General features: G+C 37.9%; 1 protein-coding gene and 1 pseudogene across 4 annotated transcripts in view; one reads left to right on the top strand and one right to left on the bottom strand.

Annotated features, from left to right (window-relative positions):
• The window catches only part of CNTN1 (contactin 1), a 178,782-nt gene that overhangs the window by 29,813 nt on the left and 126,525 nt on the right, over window positions 1–22,444 (top strand). The window contains exon 1 of one of the 4 annotated variants that reach the window (XM_087933953.1): window positions 76–260. The exons of 2 other annotated variants lie outside the window; for them this stretch is intronic. The gene's annotated coding sequence lies outside the window, so the exon portion shown is untranslated. Of the gene's footprint in view, window positions 1–75; window positions 306–22,444 lie in introns of those variants that run through there. One more of the 4 variants, XM_087933952.1, reaches the window with a different exon arrangement.
• LOC148125507 (uncharacterized) lies at window positions 15,453–16,447 on the bottom strand (annotated as a pseudogene).

Genomic DNA, 22,444 nt, shown 5'->3' with positions numbered 1-22,444 from the left:
AATGACTGCAGTCAAAGCAGGCCAGAACTGTGATTTAAAAATGTTGTAAGCCATCCAGAGAGCTAGTTTCCAGCCTCTAGCTTGTTTTCCTCAGAATATTGGCTGAGAGATGATAACAGCTGTGCTTTGCTCTGAGGTCACAGCTTGAAATCTCAAGTCATCCCTGTTCGGTCTTTCTCTTTTAATTTGCTTTCTACCACAGAAGAGAATATGTGAAGTTTTGGGGTGCAGCTATCTACATTTCAGAGCATTTATTTAAGGTATTTATTATAGACAAAAGAACAAAAGGAAATTCTTCAGCTAAGGTAAATATTTGCATTTGCCTCAGTCAAATTTCTGTGATCAGCTTTTTAAGAGTGTGTGTGAAACCTAGATAATTTTGAGGCATTGCTTTTGTAGCAGGCTTCTGAAGAGGGATTGTGGAAAGCTCCTTGTTCTTTTTTTTTACTGTGTGTAGTAAATTTGGATCTTTTATATAAGATGTCTCACAAAAAGAGGGCATATATATTAAACTGATACAAAAGATAATCTACACATTATCAATATCTATAATGCTATTAATGTTGCCTGGACTTGATAACTACATTGTTTAATTTTCACACTAGGTAAATCATCACCATCTGTTGTTAAAAACATTTGCAGTGCTTGATATTCTCAAATTGGCAGAGTTTGAATGATACAACTTAGGAAGCATATCTGTATATATATAATTTCATTCTGACTTTCTTAATACTGAAATATTTTGGCAAAACCTAGATGATAACTATAATGCAACAGTGTATCACTACATAGGAATGAGGAATTAGTATACTTGTATGCATTGCTGTTTGAAACTAAGTCAAAAGCAGCAGTAGATGGATATCATAAAAATAAAAAATCCATTATTTTCTATGTAGTTGAATGCTTATGATTTGTGGAAGAATGATTTATATGCAATATACTAACTGAATATACATTTGTAACTGGTTTAATAAATGCTAATGTATTGTGCAACAGTCAATAGTATCAAAATCCTACTAAACATAGGCTACACTAAATTTATCTGACAGCTTTTTTATTATTGTCAGAAATGTACTAGCTAATCACGGCATTTAAATATTTTTGGGTTTAAAATAATTAGTTTTAATAATACAGATATTAAGTTTTCACTTTCTAAAGTAATAATTCTAAAATAAAATATTCACAAAATTAGTTACCATTTATGGTGATGAAATTTTTGCTTTCCACTTAATCATTTTCATCTTTTGTCCCACGTCTATTTCTTTTTTTCTTTTTTCTTTTTTGACCTGTTGCTTTTATAGCTATTAAATACATCTTTTTCCTATAAACTCAACTCATTTTTAATCTCTACATAACTTGCAGTTCAGCAGTATTTCTTCATTAAAACTTCTGAACACGTCTAGTACAGTAAATAGCTTATTCTAACTTGAATTCTCTTATGTGCAATGTTTTTATAGCTGCTCTTTCTTTTCTGTATAAATATTCATTGGATGTTTCTACAGGAATGCATTTTGTTTTTGCTTTCTTTCCTGTTAGAGCCCATTTTACTCTCACTTTCCTCTTACACGCTATTCATTTTATTTAATTATATTTACTTTCCTACTAGTTTAGGAGCTCAAGGCAGTGCTTCCTATTGTCACTGTCTATCACACAACATATTTACCATTGCTTTAAATCCAACACAGAATTTTATCCTGGGCTTTGTATCTTTTCCCCTTTTACTTTTCTAAATTCTGGTTATTGCCATGTCATATCTTTTTTCTAGTTACAATACTGCAAAGCTTTCATTTTCTATGTTACCTTCAAATGCAAGCACTGGTTATATTCTGTTCTTTATTCTTTAGTACACTCCAATGTTACAAATTAATAGGTTGAAGATAAAATGATTATTGAGTATTCTTTCTTACATGCATACTTTATTAAATTGCTACGATGTCTTCATATCCCTTTCCAAATTCCCAGAATTATTTGGTTAAGATGAGCAGCTATAAAATTTGAATACATAAATAAGTAAAAAAAAATATGTTCCACATAAATTCCTTTTCTCTTTCAAGTGACAGCATGGACATCAATTATCTTACCAATCTTTACCCAATGGAAATGCAAAATCTGCAGTTTAGAGTGAATGATTAAATTAATGTATGAAAGTACAATTTTGCAAAATTGTATGGGCGAAAAAACCTCTCAAAAGTTTGCAAGAAAGAGCTTTATATCAGTTTTGAATCAGTTTAGACCTAATGATCGGTATAAATTTTGACAATTTGCTCTAATACAGTAAGTTGGTATATTAAATACAGGATATAAATGTATCTAACATAATATATTTATGTTTCATCCTTAAGAAATGCCATTTTTATAATAAAATGTTTTAAATATCTAATTTACCCTTCATTAACAAATACACAAGCTGAAATGAGAGTCAACAGTCCGACTAGTGAACCTAAAAGAAGTTGTCACTCTCAGGAACTTTGCATCCCCCAAAGTAAAGCTTTATTGGATATACAATTCCGGTACTAAAGAATCAAAACCAACTCTGGTTTTCCCATGCAATGCTTGCATGGTTAAACAATCGCTTCTCCTTCTCCTCACCCATGGATTGTCCAATTATGAATCCAATTGTTATGTCCAATTATGAATCGTCCTTTTGTTTGAGAATAGTTCACTTCTTTGTTGGACACCTGCAGCAGTGACCTTGGTGGATTCTTGGGTCGCACGGTCTATCTCTGGAGCGTCTGCATTCCTTCTCATCCTTCCCTCCCCCCAGTTCTGTGGGACGTTAAATAGCAATAAGACTACTTTCAAAAGCGGTTCAATCTTGACATTTTGCTTTCCATTTGACAAACATAATAGGTATGTTAGCAAATTGTACTACAGAAAGCTCAAATACTCTATGAATATTATTGGTTATTTATTTCCAGGCTTATTTAGAAATGCAAGAATAGGAGGTAAAGTCTTGTTTGAACTGAGCTGAACTTCAAGTGACTGTATTACACAGAGTTTTCTTGGAAATATTACTGTGACTTACAACTACCTCCTTCCAAGATTTTAATTTTTTTTAAGCTTCCCAGTCTTAGCTTTTCTAATGAACCTTCATTAAAGTATTAGCCAATTCCAACCCTGCTTAGGTTTTTTGAGATTAACTATGATGCGTGCGCGCACGCGCGCGCACACACACATTTATTTGTATTCACAGTTGTGGTGTGATGAACATCTAGCAGGATATAACAGGAAATAAAGAAAGTAGTTTTAAATTGTTAATTTACTGTCATAGCTGGCTTGTAAAACCTTAAATCCCTCCTCAACTAACAGCAATGTTCAAGTCAAGTGAAACTGCAAGATTCCAAAAAACATTGCACCTCTAGTCATAGAGTTCAAGGGTCTAGCTACTATCAAAGGATTCAATTGGGCAAGAATGAGAAATGCTTCTTCACAATAACAATGTTGTGATGGCAAGAACTGGACTTTTACATTGCTGTAGCTTTAATTACCCATGTTTCCCCACCCAAATGCAAATTAAGCTAAACAGCCTTATTTCTTCACCTAGTTAATTTTTGTGCTCAACCTTCTACTGCGGATTCTCCCAAGAACTGTGAAGAAGATCATAATCTTCTGTATGAAAATCAAACTAAGATCTTCAACTGCTCTTTTCATGGCTCTCATGCTCAGGTTCAAGAATAACTTGTAGCGATTCTGGGTTCCCAGGTTTTTTTTGGATTTCTGAATGTGACTTGATAGATGCAGGTAGGAACTGATGGCTAAGGGGAAAATTGTCTCCAAACATTGTCATTATTTATTAACATATTCTTTATCCACCCATCTCAAACAAGGTACTCCAATGCTATATTTAGTCTTTATATAGCATAAATTTATACAGAATAATTGTTATATTAAGGAATCTATATGAGCTCCTTTTTCTGAATTGCAATGTCTTGCCTTACACCGCTCTATAACTTTTTAGATAAAATTCACACTCAGTGAGAGAGTATCCTGTAGAGAATGTGTTAGCTGTCTATTTTCCGCATAGAGTCTCTGAGCTAGTTGAGTTTGATGAAACAACTTATGAGAAAGAATTATTTGCTTTTTTAGAAACCGTCTTGCATGCTGAGTCACTGAGAGTAATTTTGGGCTTACAAGCAATATATTATCCAGCAGTTCTTCTAGCCAAGCAAAAAAAAAAAAAATTTCCCACATAAAAGCCTAATGAAAAATGTATTAGGCTTTTATGTGAAAAAAAAAAAATCTTATTTGACTACAAGAGCGGCTGGATATATATTATAGATGAGCCTTAGAAATGCTTATCAAACTTAAACAGTATATTAAATTAGAAATACTGGCTGTGTTAATGAAAATACCTAATCCAGTTGCAATTCTTACTAAACAATAAGCAATGCATTTTTGCTACTTATCATACCTTTTCTACAGGCTTAAGATCTCCATATATTCTGAGTCATAGCAAAAATTGTTACTTGCAATTATGTTTCAAAGGCAGATAATACAAACACAGGTAGAAATTAATATAGGAGGACAACCCACATCACCAGAGTGGTATGTGTGTGTGTGTGTATGAATTGAAATAAATGAGATACTAACAAAAAATGGATCCTGTTTGAGATTTATCACTGCTGAGACAAATAATTGTTAGGACAAATAGCGACTGCAAAGTCTCTATTTATGAAATACACTATTGGTTCATTATAATTTTTAACATGAGCTCTTGTTTCTAATAATGCATTTTCCTTCTCTTACTATTTGACATTCTCTGAACTTTATTTTTTAATGTAACTGTCAATGTTGTGACTAATGAACCCAAGCAAATCAGAACTCTGAGACTAGGATCCTTCTCAAAGCTCTTCTTTATTGAGTACATCATATTGGCACAGCTTTAAAGGAAAACCAACTGTTGAAACAGTTATAGGAAATTGTAAGTTGTAAAATATGTTTATAATACTAGGTTACAAAAATTATAATTTGATTGATGGAATTTTTGGATCTTAGATAGGGTGGACCTCTACATCTGACATGTTGTCTAAGAAACAGTTCCCAGGTTTTGTTATAATCCTAGTGGAATAACATTGCACAAGTTCTATGAGAGATTTACACAGGGTTCAGAAATAAAGAGAACCAGTTTGGTGAAGTGTTTAAAGCATCAGGTTAGAAACCAGGAGACCATGAATTCTAGTTCTGTCTTGGGCACAAAGCCAGCTAAATGATTTTGAGCCAGTCAGTCTCTCTCTACTCTAGGAAGGAGGCAATGAAAAACCACATCTGAAATCTTGCCAAGAAAAATACAGGATAGTCCAAGCAGGCAACATTGTATTAAGGGCATCCAGAAAGAGAAAGCAATAAATAAATAAAAATATAAGTAGAAAGAATAGCCAAGGAAAAAGGAACTTGAACATCTTGTCTTCCAACTAATAAAGCATTTATCAGGATTGATATTCATAAATACCTTTGTGTTCAGTATATAACACCTCAGTTGTTTTTCACTGAGTAGAAGAGACTGTTGTATAACATGGCAGTAGCGCTTAGACTTATAAAGCACTTCACAGCGCTTTCCAGCCCTCTCTAAGTGGTTTACAAAGTCAGTATATTGCCCACAACAATCTGGATCCTCATACACCCAGAGATGGATTCAGCCAGGTTGGACCAGTTCGGGCGAACCGATCGTTAAGATTTTGCGTAGTTCAGAGAACCAGCTGATCACACCACTGGCTGGCCTCGCCCCACCCTGTCCCTGATTCTTTTTATCTTGCCTCACCCACCTTGGCCAGTGCTTAGACTCATGCCCACATCCAGCTACTCTCTGGCTCCTTCGCTCACTTGCCCAGACCGTGTAGCCCCTTATCTCGGTGCCTTGCCCACTGTCACTGTGACCTACCATGACAACCATATGATCTCCATGCCTCGCCTTCTCTGCTCACTGCGGCTGCCCACAAAGGTAAGGTGCTTCACCAAAGGGCCGCCTCGGGGTGGACGTGGTGTCAGCGTTCCAGAAAACCTCAACTCCAATAACTCCGAGACAGACATGTTCTCAAAGTTCGCTTTAATTAGAGTAGTAAACTGGCACATCTGGGAAATCCCGAATCTGAAAGTTCTGGGTTTCCCTCTAATAAGAAAGAAATTACAAATCCACCCCCTGCACCCTTCATCGCATCACATTCCCCAGTCACCATCCATCCCAGCTTGAGACATCCTCTCAACCATTCCTCAGCCAGATGCAGAAATAACATGACCTTGACTTTAAAGAAGAATGCTATTACGTCTAGCCACATACGCTCCACTAAATTCCCTCCTCCCATTTCCCCAGTCTCAAGAATGTGGCAGTGTGGAAGCTTCTGGTGCTAATATGGCTTCCAAAGCTGACAGGTGTCCCCCCCCCCTTGAAAAAAAATCACATCCTGAAAAATACAATACACAAAACACAACAAGGGGTTAACACATTGTCATCAAGCCACTTAACCCCTGCTCCCCACCCCCCAAGAGGACCCTTTGGCTTGTTGGGGAACTTGTCATGGAATTGTGTAATCAATCTGCATGTTCATTCCAACTTTTCATCCAAGCAGCTTCTGGCAAAGGGTAGTCTTTCCACAGCAATAAATATTGTAATCATCCTCGGTGTAATCTAGAGTCGAGGATTTTCTTGATTTTATAGTGTGTTTCACCTTGTTCTACCAAAGGTTTTGGTGGGGGCTGCTGGTATGGGTCGTAGATTGGAACCAACAGCAAGCTTCAACAAACTACTATGGAAGACTGGGTGTAATTTTCCCTAATAGCCAAGGGAGGCTAAGTTGGACAGCCACTGGATTGATTTCTTTCAATATAGGAAAGCGACCCAGAAATTTAGGTCCCAATTTCTTACTAGGAAGCTTCAACTTAAGATACTTAGTTGACAAAAACACTTTGTCACCCACCTTAATAGGTGGTTGGAGAGATCTGTGTTTGTCTGCCTCGTTTTTATATTCCTCAGCTGCTTCTGCTAGAGCGTTTTTTGTATCCTCCCAACCTTTTTTTAATGATTCCATCGCATCCATTAAGGACATGGGTGTTGGGGGTTCCATAGGCAATTCTGGCATAGGAACAAAGTCCATGCTGGTAGTGATTTGGAAAGGAGTCAAGCCAGTGCTGCTGTGCACTGAATTATTATACGCCACTTTTGCAAATGGCAGTAGATTCACCCAGTTCTCTTGTTGATAATTTACATAACATCTAATGTATTGTTCCCCCATAGTGTTCGTTCTTCCAGAGGCCCCATTACGAGCAGGATGAAAAGCTGAGGAAAGTCCTTGGGATGACTCAGTGGAGTTTAAAAATTCTCTCCAGAACTTAGTGGTAAACTAAGTACCTTGGTCTGAGATCACTCAACATGGCACTCTGTGGAGCCAACAAATATGCTTCACGAACAGTTTTGCCAATTTTTTAGCATGCGGTAAAGGTGGCTTGCTTGGAAAACAAATCAATGACAGTCCAAATTAAAACCTTATTTTCTCCCATGTTAACAATAAAGCATCTCGAATATAATGCTTCCTGAAATACCCATGTGCTTTACTTTCCTTATACCATAAGAATGCATGACACCCCAATTGCAAATCATGACCTTCCAGTGTTAACAATCTAATATTTCTCAAAACAATCCATTCTTTCACCCACATCAGTGTTGCTGCCTGGTAATATATTCCCAATTGGGTAGCCCAAAACCACCCCTCATTCTAGCATCCTGTAATGATTTTAGTTTAATTCTTGCCTTTTTTCCCTGCCGTATATATTTTAACATTATTTTATTTAAGTCCTCAAAGTATACTTTCCCTAATTTAATTGGAATTGTCTGAAACAAATATAATATCCTTGGTAGTATGTTCATTTTGATTGTACATATTCTCCCTATTAGAGATAGTTGTAAACTTTCCCATTTTTTTTCAAATCTGTCGCAATCTGTTGTTTTAATTTATAATAATTATCTTCCTTTAGTGTTCCACATCTTGCTGTTAATTATATACCTAGATATTTTACTTTGTTTGTGATCTGGATATCCAGCCTATCTGTCAATTTTTTCCTTTGTTTTTAGATCATATTCCTAACTAAAATCTTGGTTTTATCTTTCTTTATTTTTAATCCTGCCACCTGTCCATATTCTTTGAGCTTTTCTATCAATTTTGGTGCTGTTTCCAATGGGTCTTGAGAGTTCTTTTGAAGTAGTACTCACACAACCACATCATTGGCATTGTCTTGGACTACAAAAGGTTTGGTTGGATCTGGATGTTGGAGGTTGGATCTAGATGTCCAAGTGAGACATTGTTTAGGTTTTGGTTTGGTCGGAGAAGGACCAGTTTTCAATAACTCTGTTAAAGGGAGGGAGACCTTGGCAAACAAAGGGATGAATTGTCTATAAAAATTTGCAAAACCCTGGAAGCTTTAAAGTTGTTTATGTGTTTTTGGGGGCTGCCAGTCTAGCACCACCTTCACCTTTCCAGGGTCCATCTCAATCTCCTGATTTGACACTTGGTAGCCCAGGTAGTCCAAAGACTCTTTATGGAATTTGCATTTTGACAGCTTTGCTTGGCAGCTAAAAGTTTTTTCAGTGCTTGCCTGACTAATTTGACATGTACTTCTAGGGTCTCACTGAATATAAGGATGTCTCTCAAATAAACAAGGACCCCCTTGTACAAATGTGCATGTAACACTTCATTGATCAGCTGCATAAATACAGCAGGGGGCCGTTGGAGTCCAAAAGGCATGACTCGGAACTGAAAACTCCCCAGAGGGCAGTTAAACACCATTTTCCACTTGTCTTCCTCCTTTATGTGGACTCAGTAGTAGCTTCTCTCAGATCTAATTTGGTAAAGATTTTGCCTTTGGACAGGTGATTTAGCAAGTCCTTCATTAAGGGAAGGGGGTACGTGTTTTGTATGCACAACCGCATTCATGCCACAAAAATCCACAAATTTGAGACCACCATCCTTCTTCTCTTTAAATAATACTGGGGCTGCCAACCTAGACTTTGCTAATTTGATGAACCCTCTGGCTAAGTTGGTATCAATGTATTTCCTCAACTCAGTCATCTCGGTTGGTGTCATAGAGTATACCTTGGTTTAGGCAGTTTTGCCCCAGGTTCTAATTTGATGGCACAATCAGTGGCTCGATGATGGGGGAGGATGTTGCATTCCTCCTCACTAAAAGCCTTGGCTAAGTCTCTATATTCTTTAGGAACTTGGGATACGCCTGGAGGAGAGTTTGAAGCAGTAGCTGCTGCTTCTGGCTGTGGGCTCCTGTTGGTTGGCAGTCTTTTTTCAGGAGAGACTGGGGGCAACGGGCCGATTATGATTATGATTTTCTGGTACCCATCTTCCCATTTAATGGAAGGGGCCCATTTGTCGAGCCAAGCAAGTTCCAATATGACAGATTCTGACATTTTGGGAGCTACTATAAATTGTATGAGTTCACGATGCCTTCCTATTTCTAATCTGATCAGTTCTGTAATCTAGGTGGCTGAGATTCCTCCAATTAATATTCCATCTACCTGTTCAAACTTGATGGGGCATTTTAGGGCTCTAGCTTTATCCCTAATTGCTCAACAATAGGGAGTCCAATTAGACATCTGGAACATCCTGTATCACTGCTTCTAACTCCCCAAACTCCCCAGTCTCAGGCACCACCAACTTCACTTTTTTGCAAGAGGGGGGATGGCTGCATTCACCATGGGGTCCTCTTCATTATTTGCCTTTCTGGAAAGGGTTTCTGTGGCCAGAGATTCTTTGCTTTTTTCTGTAGGGAGGGGAACCTCTACAGCTTGTCTGGCAAACCAACTGGTATCTGGGGGTGTCTGTGGAGCTTTTCTGCCTCTGGCAGCTGTAGTGGGCCTTGGTTGCGGAACCAGTGCAGGGGCCAGACATTCAGAAGCTCGATGACCCACTTGACCACAATGGTAGCATTTTATAATTACTGTAGGTTGGGTAGGAGTGGCTTCCGCTGGTTTAGTCAGAGGACATCTGGCCAAAGTTCTCCTGGGGGCTTCTCAGGAGGTTTTCAATATGGGTGAATTTCTCTAACCAAAACAATGGACATGGCATACCAGGCTTTCAGTCATTCTGGTACCCCTCGGATGCCACTGGCTTTTCTGACTTCTGGATCAATGGCTTCTTTAAAATAGTGCTGAAGTATTCTCTCAGGCCAATGCATGAGGTTTCCTGCGACTCATCTAAATTCCCACACAGTCTTTTATGGTTTGATTATCTTGCTTCATCACTTATGTTTTGTCTTCATTTTCACCTACTCTGTCGGGGTCTTCAAATCTAGCCCAGAGCGGCTCAACAAATCTATCTGCATCCTTTAGCTCCGCAGCTTCCTCATTGTGTAGCTGTGGAAGCGTCTCCTTCATTCATCCCATCAGTAATTGCAGAAACTTGGTCATGTTGTTTCCTATTGGTTTCCATTTTGATTTATATGTGCTCAGATTCAGCTGAGAGATAAGTAAGTTTTTCAGGCTTTCCATCAAATATTGCTCTAAACCTTGGTGGCGGTGGTCTTGCTGGTGGAATTGCCATGGGGACTGCTGGCTGAGCTGGAATCTGCTGGGGCAGTGCTGCGGGTGGCAAGAGGGGCCCCTGCAGGGGCGCTGCGAGGGGCAAGTGGGGCAGCGGGCATTGGCTGAGCTGGAATCTGCTCTGCTGCTGCTGGCTGCTGAATAGGGGTCGTCTGCTGAACTGGTTGCTGTGTTAGAAAAGGGGAGGACGCTGCAGCCTGCTGCTGGATCTCACCCCATTGCTGCACTGGGATTGTTGCTGCGAATTGGCCCTATGGTGGTCCCGAACCAGGTGATGTAACCGGTGCTGGCATCCACTGGCATTGGACCCACCCATGACCAGGATAGAATCACCAGCCTGGGGGAATACATTCCACAGGGGGTAGCATAAAGGCTGTCTGATGAGGGGGGGGGACAATTGGAGGTTGCAGCACTCCAAATGCTGGCTTTACCTGCTGTCTTCCCCCTGCTGCTTGCTCCTGTTGTGCTGAGTCAATTCTTCGGTTATCTCTAGCCGAGTGGAATGTTGCTGAATGGAAAAGTGAACGTGGGTTGCGTTAAGTCCCATCTCGTTTGGGGAGGTTGGGACTGTGGGACACAACTTCCCACTTCAAGTTATTCAAAACGCTCTGGGAGTCCTACCAATGATTGGCTGCATGATGGAGGCAACAGGTTCCATTCTCAGGAGTTGTCAGACTCCAAAGCCCTCACGTCTCTACATTCTGGCTCATGGCCTGACTTCGTTGGGCTGCAGTACGAAAGATGTTCAGGTCCCATCTCTGAATTTATATCAGTCTGACAACTTTTACAGGAATCCATTTCCTTGGGCCGAGTGCTAGCCTTCGTCTCTCCTCTGCAGCTTCAATGCCTTGCACAAATTCTTCAGAAGGAGGATACTGGGTCTCTATTAATCCTCCGGTATCTGTTCCCACCGCTCCTTCTGTATCTCCTCCTTCTCCTCCATCTTCGCTGAGTCTTTGCACTTTAGGTTGATACTGAAACTCAGCACCCCAGACAATCCATTTCAGGATGCTGGTAGCTATTTAGAGATTCAGGATAATGTCAGCGTTCCAGAAAACCTCAACTCCAATCAATAACTCCGAAACAGACATGTTCTCAAAAGTTCCCTTTATTAGAGTAGTAAACTAGCACATCTGGGAAATCCTGAATCTGAAAGTTCTGGGTTTCCCTCCAATAAGTAAAAAATTACAAATCCACCCCCTGCCCCCCTCATTGTATCACATGCCCCAATCACCATCCATCCTAACTTGAAACATCCCATAACCATTCCTCAGCCAGATGCAGAAATAATATGACCTTTTAAAAGAAGAATGCTATTATGTCTAACCACATACACTCCATGAAATTGCCCCCTTCCATTTTTTCATACTCAAGAATGTGGCAGTGTGGAAGCTTCTGGTGCTAATATGGCTTCCAAAGTTGATACATGGTGAGGCTTGGCCCCCTTTTGGGCCTGACTCTCGCCATCCTTCTGCCTGCATGCCGCCTGCTCACCCTTTGGTCAGGGAATGTGCCAGTTGGCTCTGCCCTTCCCCAGGGCCTCTGGGCAGATGCCACCCATTCGCCCTTTGCCTCGGGTCAGGGGATGTGCCAGTTGCTGCCTTTCTCAATGTTTCCACCATGATCTCATCCTTTGCCAGATCAGTGCACTTACTCCTGCTCTGTTTCCCCTCCTTCAGAGGCCCCTTACTCATTTTCCTCCCTTCTTCCCCTATGACTGCCTTTTTCTTCATCCCATGACTGGTTCTTCTTCCCGTGGCTGGTTGTAGAGGGGAAAGGAAGCCAGGACTGAGCTCTCACCACTCGACTCCACTCCTTCCCACAACTCAATAGGAATAGAAAACTATGGTGACATTGCAGGATTGAAAATAAACAAAGAGAAAACTAAAATCTTAGTTAAAAACCTTACAAAGGAACAGAAAAAAGACTTAATGGAAAAGATAGTCATTCAAATAGTTAAAAAGGTAAAATATTTTGAAATACATCTATCAGCGAGATAGAAGAAGACAACTATTTAAAAGTAACATTGCAAAGAGAGTGAAAAGTTTAAGATTTGAAAAAACAACCATTATAAGTATAAGCCTGTTCAGAGATAATGGGTGAAAATTTAATTGAAAAAGGGATTCTGCAAAGGTGCATAAGATAGTATTGTTATAGTAGAAATAGAAATAATTTTTAGCAAATATGATGACTAAAATGATGGATAAAATATTTATTGTAATATAGTGGAATGTTTGTCAATAAATAAATGAAAAAGTGAATAAGAGAATGAAATTAGGAAAGGATGGGAACATTTTAATAATGATTTATAAAAATATAAGTGAAGAGAAATATGGGGAAAAAAGAATTAATTATGGAAAGTTTATAAGTGTTCACAAGGAAGTATGATATTCAATTGAAAAGAAAAAGATGTTAAGATTTTAATGAATATTAACAATAGAATTGAATTGGAATGGAATGAGTGTTTTATTTACACACACATATATAATTTTTTAAGGATATAGTGTGTATTTTAAGAATGTACCAAGCAGAATTTGATTGGAAGTTATATATTATATTGAATGTTATAATCTTAAAGGTATAAATTGAAATTTAAATAAGAATTGAATGGACAAAATCAAAAGATATAAAGGTGTCATACCCCTATTAGTAACCACATGGGAAATTTTGTTTAATGAGAAAAGATAATATGAAATTGAAACAGGACAGATAGAATGATCTGAATTGAGATATGAGATAATTAAAAACAAAGTTGAGAAAATCAAAGGAGGGGAAAAACTATGTAGAAAATGTTAAACAGTAATAAGACATGGAATAGAACACAAAGATGAACATGAAATTGAGTTTGTGTCTGTATGAAGAAGTGACAACCCGTGATCATGCTATTCTCAAAAAAAGATGTTTTATTTGTATTATGGTTTTTTTGTGAAAACCCACAAATTTATATTAAAAAAAAGTAACATGGCAAATTAAATTGGATCTGAAAAAGTGGAGGAACATGCAATTAAGAAGAATAGCCACCATTAAAATTAATATCTTACCGAGACTGTTGTACTTGTTCCAAACATTCCCAATAAAACTAGAAAGGAAATATTTTGAGGAATTAAATAGAATGGTAACTAAATTTATATGGCAAGGCAGAAAGGCTAGAATCAGGTTGAAATGAATGCAAGACTCTATCAATAGAGGAGGTTTTGGGTTGCCAAACTGGGAACCATACTATCAAGCAGTTGCTCTTACCTGGCTAAAAGAATGGATAACTCTGCGACATAGACGATTACTTGTACTGGAGGGTCACGAACTTATAACTGGAGTGACATGCTGTTCTATGGTTTGAGAAATATAAAGCACATAAATAATTTCAGGGACACTACATTAGGAATGGCCTACTCTCAGTATTGTCAACTCAGTACTGCCGGAATCTGACAAGCATGAGCAAAAATCAAAGAAAAACACTACTTGAAAATACTAGTCTGGCTTTCCATGATGGAGGCACTAACACACCCAAATGTGATGAACACGGGAAAAATTATAAGGTATAAAGATATTCTAAATGAGAAGGGGGAATTGAAAAACAAACAGGAATTGAATAACCAAGGGATAAATTTAACATGGTGGCCACATGCACCGATACAATCTAGATACCATAAAGATCAGCGGTGAGATTCACAAAAATTTACTACTGGTTCTGTGGGTGTGGCTTGGTGGGCGTGACGGGGAAGGATACTATAAAATCTCCAGTCAATCTCCAGTATTTGCCAGTTCTCTGAACTACTCAAAATTTCCACTACTGGTTCTCCAGAACTGGTCAGAACCTGCTGAATACCACCTCTGATAAAAATACCAAAACATGATTTCTCCAAAGAACCAACGGAATTGGATCAAATTCTAACAGGACCAGAGGATAAACTGGTTAAAAAATTCTATAACTACTTATTGACTATTAGAATGGAAGAGGAGCAAGTAAAAGAAACAATTACATCATGAGCTAAAATTTTTGAGTATTCCATAGAATTGGACAATTGAAACAATAAATTGACATTATTTACTAAATGTATACAAAATGTTTTATAGATGGCAATTCCCACCAGCAAGATGAACCAGAATGTTTAAGGATATGTTTGCCAAGTGCTGGAAGTGCAACCAAATTCTGGGCATGTGGTGGACATGTGGAAAAGCAAAAAAATACTGGACTAAAATAAACACCTGGCTAGAAAAAATGATAAGGGAACATATAGATTTAAAACCGGAAATATTCCTGGTGGGCATCATACCAGATAAATATAGTAAAAGAAAGGCATATTTAATACTACATGTATTAACAGCAGCCAGAATCGTGTTTGCACAACATTGGAAGTGTGAGGAGATCCCCACAGAAAAAAAGATAATAACAATTTTAGAATGTGCAGAAATGAATGAGCTAATATTTGAAATTAAAGAAAAGGAAGACACTGAATATGTTCTAGCATTGATAAAACAAGAGAAACAGGAGTTAGAAATTTGAAGATTACAAGAGAAAGATTAATTTCACAATCAGGATTGTTTATTGTAATTTATTAATTCTGATTAGTTTTACTAATTAATGTATCAATGTTATGAGGGAAAAACACTGTTATCATGAAATTATCATTAGAGATGACTATTACTATGATTATGATGAATATTACTCCAAGAAATATAACCAGGCAACACACTGTATATATGGATTTTGAACACATTGCTCTTTCTTTTTACTTATATATTAATAAAAAAATATAAAAAATAAATAAATGAATAAAATAGTATTCATCATATTTACATTTAACAAATTATGCAATTCTAATAATATGGTCATAAAAAATGAGTGTACACAGCAAACGAGATAACTATGCTGGATTTTGTATCACAGATCACTAGTCGAATACTTTCCAAGCGTTTAGGACTGCGTGATATATCAGCGGATTATGCAAGCAGATCCCGGTAAGGTGGCCTTCTGCAGCTGACCAATGGTGATTTTGTCAGCGCCAATTGTTTTTACGTGCTTGCCTAGGTCTTTAGGCCCAGCACCCAGTGTGCCAAGTACCACTGGAACCACCTGCAGTGGTTTATGCCAGAGTCTCTGCAGATTTTCAAGTCTTGATATCTGGTGACTTTTTTCAAGTTGTTTTGTCGTCGATTCTGCTGTCACCAGGTAGGGCAATGTCGATGATCCACACTTTTTTCTTCTCCTCGTGATATCTGGGATATCGTGTTCCAAAATTTTATCAGTCTGTATTCTGAAGTCCCACAGTAGTTTTGCATGCTCATTGTCAACCACTTTTTCAGGCTTATGATCCCACCAGTTCTTTGCTACAGGCAGATGGTAGTTGCAACACATGTTCCAATGGACCATCTGAGCGACTGTGTTGTGACATTGTTTGTAGTCAGTGTGAGCGATTGCCTTGCAACAGTTCAATATGTGATCGATAGTTTTGTCCACTTCTTTGCAGAGTCTGCATTTGGGGTCATCATCAGATTTTTCTATTCTGGCTTTGATTGCATTCATTCTAATGGCTTGTTCTTGGGCTGCAAGAATCGGGCCTTCTGTCTCCTTCAGTGTTCTGTTGGTCAGCCATAACCAGGTCTGTTCCTTATCTACTTTTCCTTGGATCTTTTCAAGGAACTGCCCATGCAGTGCTTTGTTACACCACTGTCATCCCGAGTTTGCATCACCGTTTTCCTGTATTGATTTGCTGCACTTTGAACAGCTTCCTGTTGTTGACCTCCATCAAAGCTGATTTAACACTGTCTTTCACATAATCTGCCAGAGCATGCTTTTCTTCTTCGACTCTCTGCTTCACTTGTAAAAGTCTTCTGCCACCCGCTTTTCTGGGCAAATATGTTTTTTCTGTAAACGTCACTATGCAGGTGCAGTGCATAGTGTATGGCCATCAGTTTTCTCGTTTTCCTATCCAGGCTGTCCAGCTCTGCCTGTGTCCAGTTTACGATCCCAGCAGTATATCTGATGACGGGTATGGCCCAGGTATTTATAGCCTTGATGGTGTTACCACCATTTTTAGAATTTTTCTCATCCTTTGCATGTATTCTTTGCTGATCACATTTTTTACTTGCCGATGCTTGATATTGTCCAGCTGCAATATGCCCAGGTATTTGTAGGCTTCGGGTTGGTGGCACTTGATGGCTTGTCCATTGGGCATTTCGATTCCATCACTTCCTACAATTTTTCCTTCCTTCAGTGCCACTGTGGCGCATTTGTCCAGGCCAAACTCCATGCTGATGTTAGTGATGAAACTTCTAACTGTATTGGTCAGTGACTGGATTTCGATTTTCAATTTTCCGTATAACTTCAGGTCATTCATGTACAACAGGCGAGAGATTTTCTGTCAATTTTTAGCAGGTTAACTAACCCAGGTTAGTTTTCTGTAAAATTATTGACAGGGGGAACATGGCGATGATGAACAGCAGAGGTGACAAAGAATCACCCTGGAAAATCCCTCTTTTGATGTTGACCAGTCCGTAGCTTTCATTTCCAATGAACAGTTCTGTTTTCCAGTGCTTCATCGCATTTGCAGGAAAGTGCCAATGCATTTGTATATTCCGATGACATCCAGGCACTTGATGATCCAGCTGTGTAGTAATGAATCAAATGCTTTCTTGTAGTCAATCCAAGTTGTATGCAGATTTGTTTTTGGGGTTTTGCAGTTCTCTAGAATCATTTTTTCGATCAAGAGCTGATTTTTTGTACCTCTGCTTCTTCTTTTGTTTTCTTTCTGCTCTACTGGCAAGATGTTATTTGCTTCTGGGTAGTCCTGAATCCTGTTAGCTATGATGCAATCAGCAGCTTGAACATGGTTGGCAGACATGTTATTGGCCTGTAATTTGCAGGTGTAGCCCCTTTTGCTGGATCCTTCTGTATCAAGTAGGTTTTCCCATCTGTTAACCATTCACTGATGTTTCCTGTCTGCAGCATTTCACTGAATTGTTTGGTCATTTTATTGTGCAGGCTGGTCAATTATTTGAGCCAAAAGCCATGCAGTTGATCATTGCCAGGCAATGTCCAGTTCTTGACTTGTTTTCATTCTGTTGCTTATCATTTCTAGTTACCAATTCCACTCGCACTTTCTACAATTTTGTAAACAACAAACTAAAAGACTCAAGGTCCATCCCACCCCTGAAAGGACCTAATGGTAAAGACTATAATGACGACACCATTAAAGCCAACCTCTTTAACACATTCTTTGGCTCAGTATTTGTAAAGAGCAATGGATCATGCCCATTATTTCCTAGTCGAACCACAGACAGCTACAATGATCTAATACATATCAATTTTACAGAAGAAAATGTTGAAAAAGCACTACGCAATCTAAAACCATCTCTATCTATTGGACCGAACGGAATATGTGCCCACTTCTTTAAAAAGCTATAGCCGAACCTCTAAGCATAATCTTTGAAAAAAAAATTCAGGACCAGCTCCTTGCCAAACCTATGGTCACAAGCCACGGTCATCCCCATCTTCAAAAAGGGAGACCCCAGCCTAGTTGAAAATTACAGACCAATCTCTTTATGCTGCATCACTTGTAAAGTCATGGAATCAATTATTAACCAATCCATTATCCTCCACTTAGAGACAAACAACCTACTCTCTAATAAACAATTTGGTTTCAGAAAAAAAACTATCCTATAACCTGCAACTCTTACACTGCAAAAACATATGGACTACTTAACTCGATCAGGGCAAATCAATAGACACAATCTACATAGACTTCTGTAAAGCCTTTGATTCAGTGGTACACAACAAACTACTCCTAAAACTAAAATCTTATGGTATCTCTGGACACCTGCATAACTGGATAGAAGCATTCCTGTCAAACAGACAAAAAATGGTCAAAATTGGGAATATCCTGTCAAATTCTGTACCTGTCAACAGTGGTGTCCCCCAAGGCAGTGTTCTAGGACCAACTCTCTTCATACTCTACATAAATGACCTCTGTGCTCATATTAAGAGCAACTGCATTCTCTTCGCTGATGATGTAAAGCTATTCAACATCACAGATAATTCTGCTACCCTTCAGAAAAACCTCGACTATGTATCAGAATGATCAAACAAATGGCAACTTCAATTCTCAACAAATAAATGCTCTGTCTTACATATTGGCAAAACAAATCAGAAGATAAAATACAAGCTGAATAGTCAAGACCTTGCTGATGATCCAAACTCTGTCAAGGACCTTGGAGTCTCAAATGATCTAAGTGCTAGAGCCCACTGTAACCACATAGCCAAAAAGACATTAAGAGTTGCTAACCTAATCCTACGTAGCTTTTTCTCTGATAATATCACACTACTAACTGAAGCATACAAAAGATTTACTAGACCAATACTTGGATACAACTCATCAGTCTGGAACCCACACTACATATCTGATATTAACACAGTTGAGAAAGTCCAGAAATATTTCACAAGAAGAGTTCTCCACTCCTCGACTCATTGCAGAATACCTTATGCCACCAGACTTGAAATTCTAGACCTAGAAAACCTAGAACTATGCTGCCTTTGGTCCGATCTAAATATAGTATATAAAATCATACATTGCAATGTCCTACCTGTCAATGAACACTTCAGCTTCAACCATAACAATGCAAGAGCACACAAAAGATACAAACTCAAGGTTAACCGCACTAAACTTGATTGCAGGAAATACAACTTCAGCCACAGATTGGTCAATGTCTGGAATACTCTACCTGACTCTGTGGTTTCTTCCCCAAACCCAAAAACTTTAACCTCAAGACCCTGGAGAGCAGCTCCAATTAGACTGGAGAGTTGAAGGAAAGTTGGCTTGATGTCAGGATTCCAAGTAATGCACCCATAGAAATTAGAACTCCGAGGCAGGCAAATTCCTCAAGGAACAGTTTTATTGGGTATATCATATTGGCACAACTGGTGAAAGCTGATTCTAAAAGTTCCTGTGGCTTTCACCTAATTAAAAATAAAAGTTTCTTTAAGAACATACTTAAGCAAAAACATGTGTATTATTAGAATTATATAGAATTATATAGACTGGATAATTATTTTGTACATATTGTGATAGGCACTAGGATAATATTTTAATACAAATAAATATGAAGAATGAAATATGGGAATTATGAATAAGAACCAAGCATTAATTGGAAAATTAGAGAAATAAAATTAATAATATTAATATTAATAAAAAATAATGAGATAATGTAATTAGATAATGAAAGACTATATTTTAATATAAGAATGTATATTAATAGTGGAATTACATGGATTGGAATGGAAGGAATATGAATAGATCTACTCTATATGTTTAAATGATATTGTAATTGATATAAGAATTGTATATTGAAACACTGAACAATGAAAGAATGAAGGATGAAACTTTAATATATACAGATATGAAGAGTTAAATAAGAAAAATATGAATAATAAAGCAGGTGAAAGATGGAAGACAGAAAAGAAACGTCTTTGAATACTATGGTGACATGGATAAAAGTTAGAATAGAAATATAAATAAGAGAGGAATAACAATATACATATTTTAATATAACAAGATATATGTAATAAAAAGAGGGCAGTTTAGAAATTGACTGGCAGTAGTATTGGATATGTTTAAGCAGTATAAAACAATGAAAATGAAATGTAATAACTATGAGTAGTAATATGTTTATTTGTACTAAAATGTATGATACCCAGGTTTTACACTGTTCACGCATTGGTATGTATAAGCAATATAAAATAAAAAACTTAACCAAAAAAGTAAAAGTTCCCCTCCCCCCCAAGTCACTGTTCATACTGTCCAATCCAGGAGCTATCTGGTTGCTTGGTTACTTCACTCCTCCTCTGGCCAGCCAACTGTGTGGATGTCCTTGGGTTCCCACAGGAAAGTTGTATTGTTTTGTCTAGAAACCTCATCTATTTTCCCCCTCCCTCTAGTATGTGGCAATCCTAAAGCCTCCATGATGGCCTCAGCCATGATCACCTCAGGTTTGACAATGGGTCTATGACAATTCTCCTTGGCCAATTCTCCATGGCCATAGCCAACTTGCCACAGCCAATTTGCTGTGGCCAACTCACCACAGGACATCTCTCCGTGGGACCAGATTTACACTTATGTCAAAGAAATGGTGGAATAGAATAATTAAAGAAAGGATGCAAAAGGAGAGACACATTTTTTAAAATTTATTTTAAATAATTAAATTGAATTGTTCAATTGTCCCTTGGCAAATTGTCCCACAATGACTTAGCTGTGATGAATTGTCCCGCAGCAAGTTGTCCCATTCCAATTTCTCACAATGTTTCAGAGCTCTCTATAGAGCTCAGAGGCATTCACTGAAAACAAAATTAGAATTCCTGCAATCTAGGGCTTTATTTGCTTTCTGATATTATAAATGTTTTTGATGACCTATAGCCACAGTGATATACATCCTGTGGTAGTCATAATAACATGCTCCAGTTTTCAAATGTATCAAGTAGCCTAAAAGGGGGGCCAATTTACAATTGTAAATTGGCAATTTTCTTCCTTGTATTTGAAGCTTTAAATATGAGATAAAAGCTAAACATAGAATAAATGTGTGATTAAAATGTATAATGTTCAGGGCAAAGTTTCAGGTTTTGGCAATATTTAATTTGATAAATTGGCTTGTTTAAAAACTATACAATATTGCAATTCATTGAAATTTTCATTAAAATAACAAATGAAACATAATGTGTTCCTTAATATGTAAAATCATATTACTAGTTCCTACAATGACAAACTGTAGTTTAATGTAATATCTGATTGCAGCTAGATGTAATGATAAACAGTGATTAGTTTAAATGTAGCAGTATATTTTTAGAATCTTTATACTTAATTCACACATCTATGATCTGTGCCTCAATGCTGCATTTAAATTGTACAACTCTAATTCAGAGACATTAAAAAATAATTGCATGTGTGTGTAGGTTTGTGATACACACACACACACACACACACACACACACACATGCTGGTGGTAGTTTGATGTGCCTATTGATAGAATTGCTGTTGGAAAACCAGGCTTCTTTTAGTAGGCATCCTCCTTTAGTTCTATCACGGGCAACAACGTCAACTACCACCGGCCTACCAAGGACCCCAGGAAAAGACCTTGCAGGAGGAGCAGGGACCACTTCCCATCGGGGATCAGGGACCGATGGCACCCTCCATCCCTGGGCATGTGGATTCATCTTATGAAGGCACAGCCAGGCCTGTCCAAATACAGAGGAGCCCGGCAGAGCTGCTTCAAGCTATAATATACAGGAATAATGAAGAATGAGCCTGGCCGACCACAAGGTTATGAGCAAAGCAACAAATTGCAATATCTGGCGGGTTAAGATCACTTCTTAGAGATAAGCAATCCAGGCTGGGTCTGACAAGGGAGAAAATAACAAGAGATAAATCTCCTTCGACCGACATGACTGAAGCAAAAACAACAGTTAATTACAGGTGGGAGGTGGTTGGAAGGGCCTATTATGCAAGGGCTAAATTGATTAATGATATATAAAGAGATCTCTGTAATGGCAGCTTAATACTCTGAAGATGTTAGCATAGGCTGACGAAAGCTTAATAAGTATAATAAAAATAATTTTAGTTCCAGAGATCACAAGATGTCTGTTTCTTCTCTTACAAATATACCTGGAACTCGTATTTTTAGAATAGTTTGTTTTACACACACACACACACACACACACACACACACACACACACAATTATAACACATCAATTATATATATCAATTACACACATACATACACACACATATACACCCACATATATACATACATACATATTTAGGATGTCAAAAGTTAAAAAAATATGTAATAGTATTTTTACAATTTCTTATTCCTTCTCTGATATTGGTATCTGCATAAAACTACTTTACATAATTTAATGT

Source organism: Pseudonaja textilis, chromosome 5, assembly GCF_049901715.1.
Source record: "Pseudonaja textilis isolate UNSWEBS1 chromosome 5, rPseTex1.2, whole genome shotgun sequence".
Classification (NCBI taxonomy): Eukaryota; Metazoa; Chordata; class Lepidosauria; order Squamata; family Elapidae; genus Pseudonaja; species Pseudonaja textilis.
The sequence above is the reverse complement of the archived record's forward strand: the minus strand, read 5'-3'. Positions and strand labels throughout refer to the sequence as shown.